This window comes from Stenella coeruleoalba (assembly GCF_951394435.1).
Source record: "Stenella coeruleoalba genome assembly, chromosome: 16".
Taxonomy (NCBI): Eukaryota; Metazoa; Chordata; class Mammalia; order Artiodactyla; family Delphinidae; genus Stenella; species Stenella coeruleoalba.
Window position 1 is genome coordinate 85,502,945 of NC_137162.1, and position 21,474 is coordinate 85,524,418.

Sequence of the window (21,474 nt, forward strand, 5' to 3'; positions counted from 1 at the left end):
GTGCCCCGGCTAGCCTCCCAGGTGTCCAGAAAGCTGTGCTGCCGTTCAAGGTATGCAGAGCAGAGGCCACCGCCTCCTGGAAACTGCAGCACGCCTCCGCTTCTGCACGGCAAATCAGGGCCTTACTTCCAGGCGTGGGTTCATGCTGGGTGTGCCGGGAGCCACACAGCATGCTAAGATGCCGACTTTCTCCTCGAGCAGAGTGACTTCAGGTACGAGGGCGGGCCTCGCAGTGTTCCAAGCACAGTGTTCTCTCATGGCAGCTCACACAAGGGCCATGACAGAGTCTTCCTGGGCACTTCGCACTCACCAGCCATGTTGTCCTGAGGGCGTTTCGAGGGCTCTGGAGATGTAGCGCTCCTCAAGGAACGCGCAGTGTGTGGTTGCCCAGCACTCGGCACGCACAGGGGTCCTCCGAGGGAATCAACCAATGGACCTCGACGTTGCTCAGCCGGGCCACAGGTGTCTGGAGGCACTCAGTGACCTTGGAGGGAAAATGATGCACGCCCGTGGGGCCTAGGAGTCCCCGGACGTGTACTTCCTTTAAAGCAAAGCGACTAAGAACTCCTGGAAAGAGCTGCATGCCTCCCTTTCTGCACGGCTACTCAGGGCCTAACCTGGAGGCGAGTTCTCACGTTGAGGTTCCCTTTAGCTCTAGAGCCTGTCATGCGGACCGCCACCGCGGCCACGGAAGCCCCTGGTTTAGAGAGAGCAAACTCATAATTTTCCCCGAAGCATTCTTCCAGGGCTCACTGGCCTGTCGGGAGCCGGGAATGTCAGGGAGCGTCAAGGCAGGCATGAATGCCGCCCTCAAAATGGGAAAGCAGGGCTAGTTCCAGCAGGCCCCCGTTTCCATGGGCACACTCAGCGTACATCCCTGTGGTTTCTAACGAGTCCCAAGAGACACCGGTTACCCTGTGTTTCCTTCCCTGAGTCAACTTATCGAAGTAGGGAGTCCCGCATCCAGCGAACTGTCTCAACCAAGGAACGCCGTAGCTGCTCCTCTGGGCCTGGGGCTGCCTGCAGTGCCAAAGAAGGAACAGGACTTGAATTGCAGTAAGAACCCAAGCCGCCGTCCTCTAGGAGGCACGGTGCCTTCAGTCAGGAGGTCCTGGATGGAATGCGAAGACGAGGGTTACTCTGAGCGCAGCTCCGATTAGGGCAACGCGTAACACCTCCGCGCCATGTGGGACGTGCCAGAACGGTGTGCGTGAACGTGTGCGAGTGCTGAGGAAACCAAGCTGCTCCAAAAGAGAGGGCAGTGCGTTTCCCTACGCTCGGCGTGCAAAGAGGGGCTCTAAAGGGCTACGGGCCTGGATGTTGCTTAGCAGACCCAGGTGCGCCTGGGGTTTCTCAGTGTTCCTGCCGGGAACAGGGTGCCCCGGCTAGCCTCCCAGGTGTCCAGAAAGCTGTGCTGCCGTTCAAGGTATGCAGAGCAGAGGCCACCGCCTCCTGGAAACTGCAGCACGCCTCCGCTTCTGCACGGCAAATCAGGGCCTTACTTCCAGGCGTGGGTTCATGCTGGGTGTGCCGGGAGCCACACAGCATGCTAAGATGCCGACTTTCTCCTCGAGCAGAGTGACTTCAGGTACGAGGGCGGGCCTCGCAGTGTTCCAAGCACAGTGTTCTCTCATGGCAGCTCACACAAGGGCCATGACAGAGTCTTCCTGGGCACTTCGCACTCACCAGCCATGTTGTCCTGAGGGCGTTTCGAGGGCTCTGGAGATGTAGCGCTCCTCAAGGAACGCGCAGTGTGTGGTTGCCCAGCACTCGGCACGCACAGGGGTCCTCCGAGGGAATCAACCAATGGACCTCGACGTTGCTCAGCCGGCCCACAGGTGTCTGGAGGCACTCAGTGACCTTGGAGGGAAAATGATGCACGCCCGTGGGGCCTAGGAGTCCCCGGACGTGTACTTCCTTTAAAGCAAAGCGACTAAGAACTCCTGGAAAGAGCTGCATGCCTCCCTTTCTGCACGGTTACTCAGGGCCTAACCTGGAGGCGAGTTCTCACGTTGAGGTTCCCTTTAGCTCTAGAGCCTGTCATGCGGAACGCCACCGCCGCCACGGAAGCCCCTGGTTTAGAGAGAGCAAACTCATAATTTTCCCCGAAACATTCTTCCAGGGCTCACTGGCCTGTCGGGAGCCAGGAATGTCAGGGAGCGTCAAGGCAGGCATGAATGCCGCCCTCAAAATGGGAAAGCAGGGCTAGTTCCAACAGGCCCCCGTTTCCATGGGCACACTCAGCGTACATCCCTGTGGTTTCTAACGAGTCCCAAGAGACACCGGTTACCCTGTGTTTCCTTCCCTGAGTCAACTTATCGAAGTAGGGAGTCCCGCATCCAGCGAACTGTCTCAACCAAGGAACGCCGTAGCTGCTCCTCTGGGCCTGGGGCTGCCTGCAGTGCCAAAGAAGGAACAGGACTTGAATTGCAGTAAGAACCCAAGCCGCCGTCCTCTAGGAGGCACGGTGCCTTCAGTCAGGAGGTCCTGGATGGAATGCGAAGACGAGGGCTACTCTGAGCGCAGCTCCGATTAGGGCAACGCGTAACACCTCCGCGCCATGTGGGACGTGCCAGAACGGTGTGCGTGAACGTGTGCGAGTGCTGAGGAAACCAAGCTGCTCCAAAAGAGAGGGCAGTGCGTTTCCCTACGCTCGGCGTGCACAGAGGGGCTCTAAAGGGCTACGGGCCTGGATGTTGCTCAGCAGACCCAGGTGCGCCTGGGGTTACTCAGTGTTCCTGCTGGGAACAGGGTGCCCCGGCTAGCCTCCCAGGTGTCCAGAAAGCTGTGCTGCCGTTCAAGGTATGCAGAGCAGAGGCCACCGCCTCCTGGAAACTGCAGCACGCCTCCGCTTCTGCACGGCAAATCAGGGCCTTACTTCCAGGCGTGGGTTCATGCTGGGTGTGCCGGGAGCCACACAGCATGCTAAGATGCCGACTTTCTCCTCGAGCAGAGTGACTTCAGGTACGAGGGCGGGCCTCGCAGTGTTCCAAGCACAGTGTTCTCTCATGGCAGCTCACACAAGGGCCATGACAGAGTCTTCCTGGGCACTTCGCACTCACCAGCCATGTTGTCCTGAGGGCGTTTCGAGGGCTCTGGAGATGTAGCGCTCCTCAAGGAACGCGCAGTGTGTGGTTGCCCAGCACTCGGCACGCACAGGGGTCCTCCGAGGGAATCAACCAATGGACCTCGACGTTGCTCAGCCGGCCCACAGGTGTCTGGAGGCACTCAGTGACCTTGGAGGGAAAATGATGCACGCCCGTGGGGCCTAGGAGTCCCCGGACGTGTACTTCCTTTAAAGCAAAGCGACTAAGAACTCCTGGAAAGAGCTGCATGCCTCCCTTTCTGCACGGCTACTCAGGGCCTAACCTGGAGGCGAGTTCTCACGTTGAGGTTCCCTTTAGCTCTAGAGCCTGTCATGCGGACCGCCACCGCGGCCACGGAAGCCCCTGGTTTAGAGAGAGCAAACTCATAATTTTCCCCGAAGCATTCTTCCAGGGCTCACTGGCCTGTCGGGAGCCGGGAATGTCAGGGAGCGTCAAGGCAGGCATGAATGCCGCCCTCAAAATGGGAAAGCAGGGCTAGTTCCAGCAGGCCCCCGTTTCCATGGGCACACTCAGCGTACATCCCTGTGGTTTCTAACGAGTCCCAAGAGACACCGGTTACCCTGTGTTTCCTTCCCTGAGTCAACTTATCGAAGTAGGGAGTCCCGCATCCAGCGAACTGTCTCAACCAAGGAACGCCGTAGCTGCTCCTCTGGGCCTGGGGCTGCCTGCAGTGCCAAAGAAGGAACAGGACTTGAATTGCAGTAAGAACCCAAGCCGCCGTCCTCTAGGAGGCACGGTGCCTTCAGTCAGGAGGTCCTGGATGGAATGCGAAGACGAGGGTTACTCTGAGCGCAGCTCCGATTAGGGCAACGCGTAACACCTCCGCGCCATGTGGGACGTGCCAGAACGGTGTGCGTGAACGTGTGCGAGTGCTGAGGAAACCAAGCTGCTCCAAAAGAGAGGGCAGTGCGTTTCCCTACGCTCGGCGTGCACAGAGGGGCTCTAAAGGGCTACGGGCCTGGATGTTGCTCAGCAGACCCAGGTGCGCCTGGGGTTACTCAGTGTTCCTGCCGGGAACAGGGTGCCCTGGCTAGCCTCCCAGGTGTCCAGAAAGCTGTGCTGCCGTTCAAGGTATGCAGAGCAGAGGCCACCGCCTCCTGGAAACTGCAGCACGCCTCCGCTTCTGCACGGCAAATCAGGGCCTTACTTCCAGGCGTGGGTTCATGCTGGGTGTGCCGGGAGCCACACAGCATGCTAAGATGCCGACTTTCTCCTCGAGCAGAGTGACTTCAGGTACGAGGGCGGGCCTCGCAGTGTTCCAAGCACAGTGTTCTCTCATGGCAGCTCACACAAGGGCCATGACAGAGTCTTCCTGGGCACTTCGCACTCACCAGCCATGTTGTCCTGAGGGCGTTTCGAGGGCTCTGGAGATGTAGCGCTCCTCAAGGAACGCGCAGTGTGTGGTTGCCCAGCACTCGGCACGCACAGGGGTCCTCCGAGGGAATCAACCAATGGACCTCGACGTTGCTCAGCCGGCCCACAGGTGTCTGGAGGCACTCAGTGACCTTGGAGGGAAAATGATGCACGCCCGTGGGGCCTAGGAGTCCCCGGACGTGTACTTCCTTTAAAGCAAAGCGACTAAGAACTCCTGGAAAGAGCTGCATGCCTCCCTTTCTGCACGGCTACTCAGGGCCTAACCTGGAGGCGAGTTCTCACGTTGAGGTTCCCTTTAGCTCTAGAGCCTGTCATGCGGACGGCCACCGCGGACACGAAAGCCCCTGGTTTAGAGAGAGCAAACTCATAATTTTCCCCGAAGCATTCTTCCAGGGCTCACTGGTCTGTCGGGAGCCGGGAATGTCAGGGAGCGTCAAGGCAGGCATGAATGCCGCCCTCAAAATGGGAAAGCAGGGCTAGTTCCAGCAGGCCCCCGTTTCCATGGGCACACTCAGCGTACATCCCTGTGGTTTCTAACGAGTCCCAAGAGACACCGGGTACCCTGTGTTTCCTTCCCTGAGTCAACTTATCGAAGTAGGGAGTCCCGCATCCAGCGAACTGTCTCAACCAAGGAACGCCGTAGCTGCTCCTCTGGGCCTGGGGCTGCCTGCAGTGCCAAAGAAGGAACAGGACTTGAATTGCAGTAAGAACCCAAGCCGTCGTCCTCTAGGAGGCACGGTGCCTTCAGTCAGGAGGTCCTGGATGGAATGCGAAGACGAGGGTTACTCTGAGCGCAGCTCCGATTAGGGCAACGCGTAAGACCTCCGCGCCATGTGGGACGTGCCAGAACGGTGTGCGTGAACGTGTGCGAGTGCTGAGGAAACCAAGCTGCTCCAAAAGAGAGGGCAGTGCGTTTCCCTACGCTCGGCGTGCACAGAGGGGCTCTAAAGGGCTACGGGCCTGGATGTTGCTCAGCAGACCCAGGTGCGCCTGGGGTTACTCAGTGTTCCTGCCGGGAACAGGGTGCCCCGGCTAGCCTCCCAGGTGTCCAGAAAGCTGTGCTGCCGTTCAAGGTATGCAGAGCAGAGGCCACCGCCTCCTGGAAACTGCAGCACGCCTCCGCTTCTGCACGGCAAATCAGGGCCTTACTTCCAGGCGTGGGTTCATGCTGGGTGTGCCGGGAGCCACACAGCATGCTAAGATGCCGACTTTCTCCTCGAGCAGAGTGACTTCAGGTACGAGGGCGGGCCTCGCAGTGTTCCAAGCACAGTGTTCTCTCATGGCAGCTCACACAAGGGCCATGACAGAGTCTTCCTGGGCACTTCGCACTCACCAGCCATGTTGTCCTGAGGGCGTTTCGAGGGCTCTGGAGATGTAGCGCTCCTCAAGGAACGCGCAGTGTGTGGTTGCCCAGCACTCGGCACGCACAGGGGTCCTCCGAGGGAATCAACCAATGGACCTCGACGTTGCTCAGCCGGCCCACAGGTGTCTGGAGGCACTCAGTGACCTTGGAGGGAAAATGATGCACGCCCGTGGGGCCTAGGAGTCCCCGGACGTGTACTTCCTTTAAAGCAAAGCGACTAAGAACTCCTGGAAAGAGCTGCATGCCTCCCTTTCTGCACGGCTACTCAGGGCCTAACCTGGAGGCGAGTTCTCACGTTGAGGTTCCCTTTAGCTCTAGAGCCTGTCATGCGGACCGCCACCGCGGCCACGGAAGCCCCTGGTTTAGAGAGAGCAAACTCATAATTTTCCCCGAAGCATTCTTCCAGGGCTCACTGGCCTGTCGGGAGCCAGGAATGTCAGGGAGCGTCAAGGCAGGCATGAATGCCGCCCTCAAAATGGGAAAGCAGGGCTAGTTCCAGCAGGCCCCCGTTTCCATGGGCACACTCAGCGTACATCCCTGTGGTTTCTAACGAGTCCCAAGAGACACCGGTTACCCTGTGTTTCCTTCCCTGAGTCAACTTATCGAAGTAGGGAGTCCCGCATCCAGCGAACTGTCTCAACCAAGGAACGCCGTAGCTGCTCCTCTGGGCCTGGGGCTGCCTGCAGTGCCAAAGAAGGAACAGGACTTGAATTGCAGTAAGAACCCAAGCCGCCGTCCTCTAGGAGGCACGGTGCCTTCAGTCAGGAGGTCCTGGATGGAATGCGAAGACGAGGGCTACTCTGAGCGCAGCTCCGATTAGGGCAACGCGTAACACCTCCGCGCCATGTGGGACGTGCCAGAACGGTGTGCGTGAACGTGTGCGAGTGCTGAGGAAACCAAGCTGCTCCAAAAGAGAGGGCAGTGCGTTTCCCTACGCTCGGCGTGCACAGAGGGGCTCTAAAGGGCTACGGGCCTGGATGTTGCTCAGCAGACCCAGGTGCGCCTGGGGTTACTCAGTGTTCCTGCTGGGAACAGGGTGCCCCGGCTAGCCTCCCAGGTGTCCAGAAAGCTGTGCTGCCGTTCAAGGTATGCAGAGCAGAGGCCACCGCCTCCTGGAAACTGCAGCACGCCTCCGCTTCTGCACGGCAAATCAGGGCCTTACTTCCAGGCGTGGGTTCATGCTGGGTGTGCCGGGAGCCACACAGCATGCTAAGATGCCGACTTTCTCCTCGAGCAGAGTGACTTCAGGTACGAGGGCGGGCCTCGCAGTGTTCCAAGCACAGTGTTCTCTCATGGCAGCTCACACAAGGGCCATGACAGAGTCTTCCTGGGCACTTCGCACTCACCAGCCATGTTGTCCTGAGGGCGTTTCGAGGGCTCTGGAGATGTAGCGCTCCTCAAGGAACGCGCAGTGTGTGGTTGCCCAGCACTCGGCACGCACAGGGGTCCTCCGAGGGAATCAACCAATGGACCTCGACGTTGCTCAGCCGGCCCACAGGTGTCTGGAGGCACTCAGTGACCTTGGAGGGAAAATGATGCACGCCCGTGGGGCCTAGGAGTCCCCGGACGTGTACTTCCTTTAAAGCAAAGCGACTAAGAACTCCTGGAAAGAGCTGCATGCCTCCCTTTCTGCACGGCTACTCAGGGCCTAACCTGGAGGCGAGTTCTCACGTTGAGGTTCCCTTTAGCTCTAGAGCCTGTCATGCGGACCGCCACCGCGGCCACGGAAGCCCCTGGTTTAGAGAGAGCAAACTCATAATTTTCCCCGAAGCATTCTTCCAGGGCTCACTGGCCTGTCGGGAGCCGGGAATGTCAGGGAGCGTCAAGGCAGGCATGAATGCCGCCCTCAAAATGGGAAAGCAGGGCTAGTTCCAGCAGGCCCCCGTTTCCATGGGCACACTCAGCGTACATCCCTGTGGTTTCTAACGAGTCCCAAGAGACACCGGTTACCCTGTGTTTCCTTCCCTGAGTCAACTTATCGAAGTAGGGAGTCCCGCATCCAGCGAACTGTCTCAACCAAGGAACGCCGTAGCTGCTCCTCTGGGCCTGGGGCTGCCTGCAGTGCCAAAGAAGGAACAGGACTTGAATTGCAGTAAGAACCCAAGCCGCCGTCCTCTAGGAGGCACGGTGCCTTCAGTCAGGAGGTCCTGGATGGAATGCGAAGACGAGGGTTACTCTGAGCGCAGCTCCGATTAGGGCAACGCGTAAGACCTCCGCGCCATGTGGGACGTGCCAGAACGGTGTGCGTGAACGTGTGCGAGTGCTGAGGAAACCAAGCTGCTCCAAAAGAGAGGGCAGTGCGTTTCCCTACGCTCGGCGTGCACAGAGGGGCTCTAAAGGGCTACGGGCCTGGATGTTGCTCAGCAGACCCAGGTGCGCCTGGGGTTACTCAGTGTTCCTGCCGGGAACAGGGTGCCCCGGCTAGCCTCCCAGGTGTCCAGAAAGCTGTGCTGCCGTTCAAGGTATGCAGAGCAGAGGCCACCGCCTCCTGGAAACTGCAGCACGCCTCCGCTTCTGCACGGCAAATCAGGGCCTTACTTCCAGGCGTGGGTTCATGCTGGGTGTGCCGGGAGCCACACAGCATGCTAAGATGCCGACTTTCTCCTCGAGCAGAGTGACTTCAGGTACGAGGGCGGGCCTCGCAGTGTTCCAAGCACAGTGTTCTCTCATGGCAGCTCACACAAGGGCCATGACAGAGTCTTCCTGGGCACTTCGCACTCACCAGCCATGTTGTCCTGAGGGCGTTTCGAGGGCTCTGGAGATGTAGCGCTCCTCAAGGAACGCGCAGTGTGTGGTTGCCCAGCACTCGGCACGCACAGGGGTCCTCCGAGGGAATCAACCAATGGACCTCGACGTTGCTCAGCCGGCCCACAGGTGTCTGGAGGCACTCAGTGACCTTGGAGGGAAAATGATGCACGCCCGTGGGGCCTAGGAGTCCCCGGACGTGTACTTCCTTTAAAGCAAAGCGACTAAGAACTCCTGGAAAGAGCTGCATGCCTCCCTTTCTGCACGGCTACTCAGGGCCTAACCTGGAGGCGAGTTCTCACGTTGAGGTTCCCTTTAGCTCTAGAGCCTGTCATGCGGACGGCCACCGCGGACACGAAAGCCCCTGGTTTAGAGAGAGCAAACTCATAATTTTCCCCGAAGCATTCTTCCAGGGCTCACTGGCCTGTCGGGAGCCAGGAATGTCAGGGAGCGTCAAGGCAGGCATGAATGCCGCCCTCAAAATGGGAAAGCAGGGCTAGTTCCAGCAGGCCCCCGTTTCCATGGGCACACTCAGCGTACATCCCTGTGGTTTCTAACGAGTCCCAAGAGACACCGGTTACCCTGTGTTTCCTTCCCTGAGTCAACTTATCGAAGTAGGGAGTCCCGCATCCAGCGAACTGTCTCAACCAAGGAACGCCGTAGCTGCTCCTCTGGGCCTGGGGCTGCCTGCAGTGCCAAAGAAGGAACAGGACTTGAATTGCAGTAAGAACCCAAGCCGCCGTCCTCTAGGAGGCACGGTGCCTTCAGTCAGGAGGTCCTGGATGGAATGCGAAGACGAGGGTTACTCTGAGCGCAGCTCCGATTAGGGCAACGCGTAAGACCTCCGCGCCATGTGGGACGTGCCAGAACGGTGTGCGTGAACGTGTGCGAGTGCTGAGGAAACCAAGCTGCTCCAAAAGAGAGGGCAGTGCGTTTCCCTACGCTCGGCGTGCACAGAGGGGCTCTAAAGGGCTACGGGCCTGGATGTTGCTCAGCAGACCCAGGTGTGCCTGGGGTTACTCAGTGTTCCTGCCGGGAACAGGGTGCCCCGGCTAGCCTCCCAGGTGTCCAGAAAGCTGTGCTGCCATTCAAGGTATGCAGAGCAGAGGCCACCACCTCCTGGAAACTGCAGCACGCCTCCGCTTCTGCACGGCAAATCAGGGCCTTACTTCCAGGCGTGGGTTCATGCTGGGTGTGCCGGGAGCCACACAGCATGCTAAGATGCCGACTTTCTCCTCGAGCAGAGTGACTTCAGGTACGAGGGCGGGCCTCGCAGTGTTCCAAGCACAGTGTTCTCTCATGGCAGCTCACACAAGGGCCATGACAGAGTCTTCCTGGGCACTTCGCACTCACCAGCCATGTTGTCCTGAGGGCGTTTCGAGGGCTCTGGAGATGTAGCGCTCCTCAAGGAACGCGCAGTGTGTGGTTGCCCAGCACTCGGCACGCACAGGGGTCCTCCGAGGGAATCAACCAATGGACCTCGACGTTGCTCAGCCGGCCCACAGGTGTCTGGAGGCACTCAGTGACCTTGGAGGGAAAATGATGCACGCCCGTGGGGCCTAGGAGTCCCCGGACGTGTACTTCCTTTAAAGCAAAGCGACTAAGAACTCCTGGAAAGAGCTGCATGCCTCCCTTTCTGCACGGCTACTCAGGGCCTAACCTGGAGGCGAGTTCTCACGTTGAGGTTCCCTTTAGCTCTAGAGCCTGTCATGCGGACCGCCACCGCGGCCACGGAAGCCCCTGGTTTAGAGAGAGCAAACTCATAATTTTCCCCGAAGCATTCTTCCAGGGCTCACTGGCCTGTCGGGAGCCAGGAATGTCAGGGAGCGTCAAGGCAGGCATGAATGCCGCCCTCAAAATGGGAAAGCAGGGCTAGTTCCAGCAGGCCCCCGTTTCCATGGGCACACTCAGCGTACATCCCTGTGGTTTCTAACGAGTCCCAAGAGACACCGGTTACCCTGTGTTTCCTTCCCTGAGTCAACTTATCGAAGTAGGGAGTCCCGCATCCAGCGAACTGTCTCAACCAAGGAACGCCGTAGCTGCTCCTCTGGGCCTGGGGCTGCCTGCAGTGCCAAAGAAGGAACAGGACTTGAATTGCAGTAAGAACCCAAGCCGCCGTCCTCTAGGAGGCACGGTGCCTTCAGTCAGGAGGTCCTGGATGGAATGCGAAGACGAGGGTTACTCTGAGCGCAGCTCCGATTAGGGCAACGCGTAAGACCTCCGCGCCATGTGGGACGTGCCAGAACGGTGTGCGTGAACGTGTGCGAGTGCTGAGGAAACCAAGCTGCTCCAAAAGAGAGGGCAGTGCGTTTCCCTACGCTCGGCGTGCAAAGAGGGGCTCTAAAGGGCTACGGGCCTGGATGTTGCTTAGCAGACCCAGGTGCGCCTGGGGTTTCTCAGTGTTCCTGCCGGGAACAGGGTGCCCCGGCTAGCCTCCCAGGTGTCCAGAAAGCTGTGCTGCCGTTCAAGGTATGCAGAGCAGAGGCCACCGCCTCCTGGAAACTGCAGCACGCCTCCGCTTCTGCACGGCAAATCAGGGCCTTACTTCCAGGCGTGGGTTCATGCTGGGTGTGCCGGGAGCCACACAGCATGCTAAGATGCCGACTTTCTCCTCGAGCAGAGTGACTTCAGGTACGAGGGCGGGCCTCGCAGTGTTCCAAGCACAGTGTTCTCTCATGGCAGCTCACACAAGGGCCATGACAGAGTCTTCCTGGGCACTTCGCACTCACCAGCCATGTTGTCCTGAGGGCGTTTCGAGGGCTCTGGAGATGTAGCGCTCCTCAAGGAACGCGCAGTGTGTGGTTGCCCAGCACTCGGCACGCACAGGGGTCCTCCGAGGGAATCAACCAATGGACCTCGACGTTGCTCAGCCGGCCCACAGGTGTCTGGAGGCACTCAGTGACCTTGGAGGGAAAATGATGCACGCCCGTGGGGCCTAGGAGTCCCCGGACGTGTACTTCCTTTAAAGCAAAGCGACTAAGAACTCCTGGAAAGAGCTGCATGCCTCCCTTTCTGCACGGCTACTCAGGGCCTAACCTGGAGGCGAGTTCTCACGTTGAGGTTCCCTTTAGCTCTAGAGCCTGTCATGCGGACCGCCACCGCGGCCACGGAAGCCCCTGGTTTAGAGAGAGCAAACTCATAATTTTCCCCGAAGCATTCTTCCAGGGCTCACTGGCCTGTCGGGAGCCAGGAATGTCAGGGAGCGTCAAGGCAGGCATGAATGCCGCCCTCAAAATGGGAAAGCAGGGCTAGTTCCAGCAGGCCCCCGTTTCCATGGGCACACTCAGCGTACATCCCTGTGGTTTCTAACGAGTCCCAAGAGACACCGGTTACCCTGTGTTTCCTTCCCTGAGTCAACTTATCGAAGTAGGGAGTCCCGCATCCAGCGAACTGTCTCAACCAAGGAACGCCGTAGCTGCTCCTCTGGGCCTGGGGCTGCCTGCAGTGCCAAAGAAGGAACAGGACTTGAATTGCAGTAAGAACCCAAGCCGCCGTCCTCTAGGAGGCACGGTGCCTTCAGTCAGGAGGTCCTGGATGGAATGCGAAGACGAGGGCTACTCTGAGCGCAGCTCCGATTAGGGCAACGCGTAACACCTCCGCGCCATGTGGGACGTGCCAGAACGGTGTGCGTGAACGTGTGCGAGTGCTGAGGAAACCAAGCTGCTCCAAAAGAGAGGGCAGTGCGTTTCCCTACGCTCGGCGTGCACAGAGGGGCTCTAAAGGGCTACGGGCCTGGATGTTGCTCAGCAGACCCAGGTGCGCCTGGGGTTACTCAGTGTTCCTGCCGGGAACAGGGTGCCCCGGCTAGCCTCCCAGGTGTCCAGAAAGCTGTGCTGCCGTTCAAGGTATGCAGAGCAGAGGCCACCGCCTCCTGGAAACTGCAGCACGCCTCCGCTTCTGCACGGCAAATCAGGGCCTTACTTCCAGGCGTGGGTTCATGCTGGGTGTGCCGGGAGCCACACAGCATGCTAAGATGCCGACTTTCTCCTCGAGCAGAGTGACTTCAGGTACGAGGGCGGGCCTCGCAGTGTTCCAAGCACAGTGTTCTCTCATGGCAGCTCACACAAGGGCCATGACAGAGTCTTCCTGGGCACTTCGCACTCACCAGCCATGTTGTCCTGAGCGCGTTCGAGGGCTCTGGAGATGTAGCGCTCCTCAAGGAACGCGCAGTGTGTGGTTGCCCAGCACTCGGCACGCACAGGGGTCCTCCGAGGGAATCAACCAATGGACCTCGACGTTGCTCAGCCGGCCCACAGGTGTCTGGAGGCACTCAGTGACCTTGGAGGGAAAATGATGCACGCCCGTGGGGCCTAGGAGTCCCCGGACGTGTACTTCCTTTAAAGCAAAGCGACTAAGAACTCCTGGAAAGAGCTGCATGCCTCCCTTTCTGCACGGCTACTCAGGGCCTAACCTGGAGGCGAGTTCTCACGTTGAGGTTCCCTTTAGCTCTAGAGCCTGTCATGCGGACCGCCACCGCGGCCACGGAAGCCCCTGGTTTAGAGAGAGCAAACTCATAATTTTCCCCGAAGCATTCTTCCAGGGCTCACTGGCCTGTCGGGAGCCAGGAATGTCAGGGAGCGTCAAGGCAGGCATGAATGCCGCCCTCAAAATGGGAAAGCAGGGCTAGTTCCAGCAGGCCCCCGTTTCCATGGGCACACTCAGCGTACATCCCTGTGGTTTCTAACGAGTCCCAAGAGACACCGGTTACCCTGTGTTTCCTTCCCTGAGTCAACTTATCGAAGTAGGGAGTCCCGCATCCAGCGAACTGTCTCAACCAAGGAACGCCGTAGCTGCTCCTCTGGGCCTGGGGCTGCCTGCAGTGCCAAAGAAGGAACAGGACTTGAATTGCAGTAAGAACCCAAGCCGCCGTCCTCTAGGAGGCACGGTGCCTTCAGTCAGGAGGTCCTGGATGGAATGCGAAGACGAGGGTTACTCTGAGCGCAGCTCCGATTAGGGCAACGCGTAAGACCTCCGCGCCATGTGGGACGTGCCAGAACGGTGTGCGTGAACGTGTGCGAGTGCTGAGGAAACCAAGCTGCTCCAAAAGAGAGGGCAGTGCGTTTCCCTACGCTCGGCGTGCAAAGAGGGGCTCTAAAGGGCTATGGGCCTGGATGTTGCTCAGCAGACCCAGGTGCGCCTGGGGTTACTCAGTGTTCCTGCCGGGAACAGGGTGCCCCGGCTAGCCTCCCAGGTGTCCAGAAAGCTGTGCTGCCGTTCAAGGTATGCAGAGCAGAGGCCACCGCCTCCTGGAAACTGCAGCACGCCTCCGCTTCTGCACGGCAAATCAGGGCCTTACTTCCAGGCGTGGGTTCATGCTGGGTGTGCCGGGAGCCACACAGCATGCTAAGATGCCGACTTTCTCCTCGAGCAGAGTGACTTCAGGTACGAGGGCGGGCCTCGCAGTGTTCCAAGCACAGTGTTCTCTCATGGCAGCTCACACAAGGGCCATGACAGAGTCTTCCTGGGCACTTCGCACTCACCAGCCATGTTGTCCTGAGGGCGTTCGAGGGCTCTGGAGATGTAGCGCTCCTCAAGGAACGCGCAGTGTGTGGTTGCCCAGCACTCGGCACGCACAGGGGTCCTCCGAGGGAATCAACCAATGGACCTCGACGTTGCTCAGCCGGCCCACAGGTGTCTGGAGGCACTCAGTGACCTTGGAGGGAAAATGATGCACGCCCGTGGGGCCTAGGAGTCCCCGGACGTGTACTTCCTTTAAAGCAAAGCGACTAAGAACTCCTGGAAAGAGCTGCATGCCTCCCTTTCTGCACGGCTACTCAGGGCCTAACCTGGAGGCGAGTTCTCACGTTGAGGTTCCCTTTAGCTCTAGAGCCTGTCATGCGGACCGCCACCGCGGCCACGGAAGCCCCTGGTTTAGAGAGAGCAAACTCATAATTTTCCCCGAAGCATTCTTCCAGGGCTCACTGGCCTGTCGGGAGCCAGGAATGTCAGGGAGCGTCAAGGCAGGCATGAATGCCGCCCTCAAAATGGGAAAGCAGGGCTAGTTCCAGCAGGCCCCCGTTTCCATGGGCACACTCAGCGTACATCCCTGTGGTTTCTAACGAGTCCCAAGAGACACCGGTTACCCTGTGTTTCCTTCCCTGAGTCAACTTATCGAAGTAGGGAGTCCCGCATCCAGCGAACTGTCTCAACCAAGGAACGCCGTAGCTGCTCCTCTGGGCCTGGGGCTGCCTGCAGTGCCAAAGAAGGAACAGGACTTGAATTGCAGTAAGAACCCAAGCCGCCGTCCTCTAGGAGGCACGGTGCCTTCAGTCAGGAGGTCCTGGATGGAATGCGAAGACGAGGGTTACTCTGAGCGCAGCTCCGATTAGGGCAACGCGTAAGACCTCCGCGCCATGTGGGACGTGCCAGAACGGTGTGCGTGAACGTGTGCGAGTGCTGAGGAAACCAAGCTGCTCCAAAAGAGAGGGCAGTGCGTTTCCCTACGCTCGGCGTGCAAAGAGGGGCTCTAAAGGGCTATGGGCCTGGATGTTGCTCAGCAGACCCAGGTGCGCCTGGGGTTACTCAGTGTTCCTGCCGGGAACAGGGTGCCCCGGCTAGCCTCCCAGGTGTCCAGAAAGCTGTGCTGCCGTTCAAGGTATGCAGAGCAGAGGCCACCGCCTCCTGGAAACTGCAGCACGCCTCCGCTTCTGCACGGCAAATCAGGGCCTTACTTCCAGGCGTGGGTTCATGCTGGGTGTGCCGGGAGCCACACAGCATGCTAAGATGCCGACTTTCTCCTCGAGCAGAGTGACTTCAGGTACGAGGGCGGGCCTCGCAGTGTTCCAAGCACAGCGTTCTCTCATGGCAGCTCACACAAGGGCCATGACAGAGTCTTCCTGGGCAATTCGCACTCACCAGCCATGTTGTCCTGAGGGCGTTTCGAGGGCTCTGGAGATGTAGCGCTCCTCAAGGAACGCGCAGTGTGTGGTTGCCCAGCACTCGGCACGCACAGGGGTCCTCCGAGGGAATCAACCAATGGACCTCGACGTTGCTCAGCCGGCCCACAGGTGTCTGGAGGCACTCAGTGACCTTGGAGGGAAAATGATGCACGCCCGTGGGGCCTAGGAGTCCCCGGACGTGTACTTCCTTTAAAGCAAAGCGACTAAGAACTCCTGGAAAGAGCTGCATGCCTCCCTTTCTGCACGGCTACTCAGGGCCTAACCTGGAGGCGAGTTCTCACGTTGAGGTTCCCTTTAGCTCTAGAGCCTGTCATGCGGACCGCCACCGCGGCCACGGAAGCCCCTGGTTTAGAGAGAGCAAACTCATAATTTTCCCCGAAGCATTCTTCCAGGGCTCACTGGCCTGTCGGGAGCCAGGAATGTCAGGGAGCGTCAAGGCAGGCATGAATGCCGCCCTCAAAATGGGAAAGCAGGGCTAGTTCCAACAGGCCCCCGTTTCCATGGGCACACTCAGCGTACATCCCTGTGGTTTCTAACGAGTCCCAAGAGACACCGGTTACCCTGTGTTTCCTTCCCTGAGTCAACTTATCGAAGTAGGGAGTCCCGCATCCAGCGAACTGTCTCAACCAAGGAACGCCGTAGCTGCTCCTCTGGGCCTGGGGCTGCCTGCAGTGCCAAAGAAGGAACAGGACTTGAATTGCAGTAAGAACCCAAGCCGCCGTCCTCTAGGAGGCACGGTGCCTTCAGTCAGGAGGTCCTGGATGGAATGCGAAGACGAGGGCTACTCTGAGCGCAGCTCCGATTAGGGCAACGCGTAACACCTCCGCGCCATGTGGGACGTGCCAGAACGGTGTGCGTGAACGTGTGCGAGTGCTGAGGAAACCAAGCTGCTCCAAAAGAGAGGGCAGTGCGTTTCCCTACGCTCGGCGTGCACAGAGGGGCTCTAAAGGGCTACGGGCCTGGATGTTGCTCAGCAGACCCAGGTGCGCCTGGGGTTACTCAGTGTTCCTGCTGGGAACAGGGTGCCCCGGCTAGCCTCCCAGGTGTCCAGAAAGCTGTGCTGCCGTTCAAGGTATGCAGAGCAGAGGCCACCGCCTCCTGGAAACTGCAGCACGCCTCCGCTTCTGCACGGCAAATCAGGGCCTTACTTCCAGGCGTGGGTTCATGCTGGGTGTGCCGGGAGCCACACAGCATGCTAAGATGCCGACTTTCTCCTCGAGCAGAGTGACTTCAGGTACGAGGGCGGGCCTCGCAGTGTTCCAAGCACAGTGTTCTCTCATGGCAGCTCACACAAGGGCCATGACAGAGTCTTCCTGGGCACTTCGCACTCACCAGCCATGTTGTCCTGAGGGCGTTTCGAGGGCTCTGGAGATGTAGCGCTCCTCAAGGAACGCGCAGTGTGTGGTTGCCCAGCACTCGGCACGCACAGGGGTCCTCCGAGGGAATCAACCAATGGACCTCGACGTTGCTCAGCCGGCCCACAGGTGTCTGGAGGCACTCAGTGACCTTGGAGGGAAAATGATGCACGCCCGTGGGGCCTAGGAGTCCCCGGACGTGTACTTCCTTTAAAGCAAAGCGACTAAGAACTCCTGGAAAGAGCTGCATGCCTCCCTTTCTGCACGGCTACTCAGGGCCTAACCTGGAGGCGAGTTCTCACGTTGAGGTTCCCTTTAGCTCTAGAGCCTGTCATGCGGACCGCCACCGCGGCCACGGAAGCCCCTGGTTTAGAGAGAGCAAACTCATAATTTTCCCCGAAGCATTCTTCCAGGGCTCACTGGCCTGTCGGGAGCCGGGAATGTCAGGGAGCGTCAAGGCAGGCATGAATGCCGCCCTCAAAATGGGAAAGCAGGGCTAGTTCCAGCAGGCCCCCGTTTCCATGGGCACACTCAGCGTACATCCCTGTGGTTTCTAACGAGTCCCAAGAGACACCGGTTACCCTGTGTTTCCTTCCCTGAGTCAACTTATCGAAGTAGGGAGTCCCGCATCCAGCGAACTGTCTCAACCAAGGAACGCCGTAGCTGCTCCTCTGGGCCTGGGGCTGCCTGCAGTGCCAAAGAAGGAACAGGACTTGAATTGCAGTAAGAACCCAAGCCGCCGTCCTCTAGGAGGCACGGTGCCTTCAGTCAGGAGGTCCTGGATGGAATGCGAAGACGAGGGTTACTCTGAGCGCAGCTCCGATTAGGGCAACGCGTAACACCTCCGCGCCATGTGGGACGTGCCAGAACGGTGTGCGTGAACGTGTGCGAGTGCTGAGGAAACCAAGCTGCTCCAAAAGAGAGGGCAGTGCGTTTCCCTACGCTCGGCGTGCACAGAGGGGCTCTAAAGGGCTACGGGCCTGGATGTTGCTCAGCAGACCCAGGTGCGCCTGGGGTTACTCAGTGTTCCTGCCGGGAACAGGGTGCCCTGGCTAGCCTCCCAGGTGTCCAGAAAGCTGTGCTGCCGTTCAAGGTATGCAGAGCAGAGGCCACCGCCTCCTGGAAACTGCAGCACGCCTCCGCTTCTGCACGGCAAATCAGGGCCTTACTTCCAGGCGTGGGTTCATGCTGGGTGTGCCGGGAGCCACACAGCATGCTAAGATGCCGACTTTCTCCTCGAGCAGAGTGACTTCAGGTACGAGGGCGGGCCTCGCAGTGTTCCAAGCACAGTGTTCTCTCATGGCAGCTCACACAAGGGCCATGACAGAGTCTTCCTGGGCACTTCGCACTCACCAGCCATGTTGTCCTGAGCGCGTTCGAGGGCTCTGGAGATGTAGCGCTCCTCAAGGAACGCGCAGTGTGTGGTTGCCCAGCACTCGGCACGCACAGGGGTCCTCCGAGGGAATCAACCAATGGACCTCGACGTTGCTCAGCCGGCCCACAGGTGTCTGGAGGCACTCATTGACCTTGGAGGGAAAATGATGCACGCCCGTGGGGCCTAGGAGTCCCCGGACGTGTACTTCCTTTAAAGCAAAGCGACTAAGAACTCCTGGAAAGAGCTGCATGCCTCCCTTTCTGCACGGCTACTCAGGGCCTAACCTGGAGGCGAGTTCTCACGTTGAGGTTCCCTTTAGCTCTAGAGCCTGTCATGCGGACGGCCACCGCGGACACGAAAGCCCCTGGTTTAGAGAGAGCAAACTCATAATTTTCCCCGAAGCATTCTTCCAGGGCTCACTGGTCTGTCGGGAGCCGGGAATGTCAGGGAGCGTCAAGGCAGGCATGAATGCCGCCCTCAAAATGGGAAAGCAGGGCTAGTTCCAGCAGGCCCCCGTTTCCATGGGCACACTCAGCGTACATCCCTGTGGTTTCTAACGAGTCCCAAGAGACACCGGTTACCCTGTGTTTCCTTCCCTGAGTCAACTTATCGAAGTAGGGAGTCCCGCATCCAGCGAACTGTCTCAACCAAGGAACGCCGTAGCTGCTCCTCTGGGCCTGGGGCTGCCTGCAGTGCCAAAGAAGGAACAGGACTTGAATTGCAGTAAGAACCCAAGCCGTCGTCCTCTAGGAGGCACGGTGCCTTCAGTCAGGAGGTCCTGGATGGAATGCGAAGACGAGGGTTACTCTGAGCGCAGCTCCGATTAGGGCAACGCGTAAGACCTCCGCGCCATGTGGGACGTGCCAGAACGGTGTGCGTGAACGTGTGCGAGTGCTGAGGAAACCAAGCTGCTCCAAAAGAGAGGGCAGTGCGTTTCCCTACGCTCGGCGTGCACAGAGGGGCTCTAAAGGGCTACGGGCCTGGATGTTGCTCAGCAGACCCAGGTGCGCCTGGGGTTACTCAGTGTTCCTGCCGGGAACAGGGTGCCCCGGCTAGCCTCCCAGGTGTCCAGAAAGCTGTGCTGCCGTTCAAGGTATGCAGAGCAGAGGCCACCGCCTCCTGGAAACTGCAGCACGCCTCCGCTTCTGCACGGCAAATCAGGGCCTTACTTCCAGGCGTGGGTTCATGCTGGGTGTGCCGGGAGCCACACAGCATGCTAAGATGCCGACTTTCTCCTCGAGCAGAGTGACTTCAGGTACGAGGGCGGGCCTCGCAGTGTTCCAAGCACAGTGTTCTCTCATGGCAGCTCACACAAGGGCCATGACAGAGTCTTCCTGGGCACTTCGCACTCACCAGCCATGTTGTCCTGAGGGCGTTTCGAGGGCTCTGGAGATGTAGCGCTCCTCAAGGAACGCGCAGTGTGTGGTTGCCCAGCACTCGGCACGCACAGGGGTCCTCCGAGGGAATCAACCAATGGACCTCGACGTTGCTCAGCCGGCCCACAGGTGTCTGGAGGCACTCAGTGACCTTGGAGGGAAAATGATGCACGCCCGTGGGGCCTAGGAGTCCCCGGACGTGTACTTCCTTTAAAGCAAAGCGACTAAGAACTCCTGGAAAGAGCTGCATGCCTCCCTTTCTGCACGGCTACTCAGGGCCTAACCTGGAGGCGAGTTCTCACGTTGAGGTTCCCTTTAGCTCTAGAGCCTGTCATGCGGACCGCCACCGCGGCCACGGAAGCCCCTGGTTTAGAGAGAGCAAACTCATAATTTTCCCCGAAGCATTCTTCCAGGGCTCACTGGCCTGTCGGGAGCCAGGAATGTCAGGGAGCGTCAAGGCAGGCATGAATGCCGCCCTCAAAATGGGAAAGCAGGGCTAGTTCCAGCAGGCCCCCGTTTCCATGGGCACACTCAGCGTACATCCCTGTGGTTTCTAACGAGTCCCAAGAGACACCGGTTACCCTGTGTTTCCTTCCCTGAGTCAACTTATCGAAGTAGGGAGTCCCGCATCCAGCGAACTGTCTCAACCAAGGAACGCCGTAGCTGCTCCTCTGGGCCTGGGGCTGCCTGCAGTGCCAAAGAAGGAACAGGACTTGAATTGCAGTAAGAACCCAAGCCGCCGTCCTCTAGGAGGCACGGTGCCTTCAGTCAGGAGGTCCTGGATGGAATGCGAAGACGAGGGTTACTCTGAGCGCAGCTCCGATTAGGGCAACGCGTAAGACCTCCGTGCCATGTGGGACGTGCCAGAACGGTGTGCGTGAACGTGTGCGAGTGCTGAGGAAACCAAGCTGCTCCAAAAGAGAGGGCAGTGCGTTTCCCTACGCTCGGCGTGCACAGAGGGTCTCTAAAGGGCTACGGGCCTGGATGTTGCTCAGCAGACGCAGGTGTGCCTGGGGTTACTCAGTGTTCCTGCCGGGAACAGGGTGCCCCGGCTAGCCTCCCAGGTGTCCAGAAAGCTGTGCTGCCGTTCAAGGTATGCAGAGCAGAGGCCACCGCCTCCTGGAAACTGCAGCACGCCTCCGCTTCTGCACGGCAAATCAGGGCCTTACTTCCAGGCGTGGGTTCATGCTGGGTGTGCCGGGAGCCACACAGCATGCTAAGATGCCGACTTTCTCCTCGAGCAGAGTGACTTCAGGTACGAGGGCGGGCCTCGCAGTGTTCCAAGCACAGTGTTCTCTCATGGCAGCTCACACAAGGGCCATGACAGAGTCTTCCTGGGCACTTCGCACTCACCAGCCATGTTGTCCTGAGGGCGTTTCGAGGGCTCTGGAGATGTAGCGCTCCTCAAGGAACGCGCAGTGTGTGGTTGCCCAGCACTCGGCACGCACAGGGGTCCTCCGAGGGAATCAACCAATGGACCTCGACATTGCTCAGCCGGCCCACAGGTGTCTGGAGGCACTCAGTGACCTTGGAGGGAAAATGATGCACGCCCGTGGGGCCTAGGAGTCCCCGGACGTGTACTTCCTTTAAAGCAAAGCGACTAAGAACTCCTGGAAAGAGCTGCATGCCTCCCTTTCTGCACGGCTACTCAGGGCCTAACCTGGAGGCGAGTTCTCACGTTGAGGTTCCCTTTAGCTCTAGAGCCTGTCATGCGGACCGCCACCGCGGCCACGGAAGCCCCTGGTTTAGAGAGAGCAAACTCATAATTTTCCCCGAAGCATTCTTCCAGGGCTCACTGGCCTGTCGGGAGCCAGGAATGTCAGGGAGCGTCAAGGCAGGCATGAATGCCGCCCTCAAAATGGGAAAGCAGGGCTAGTTCC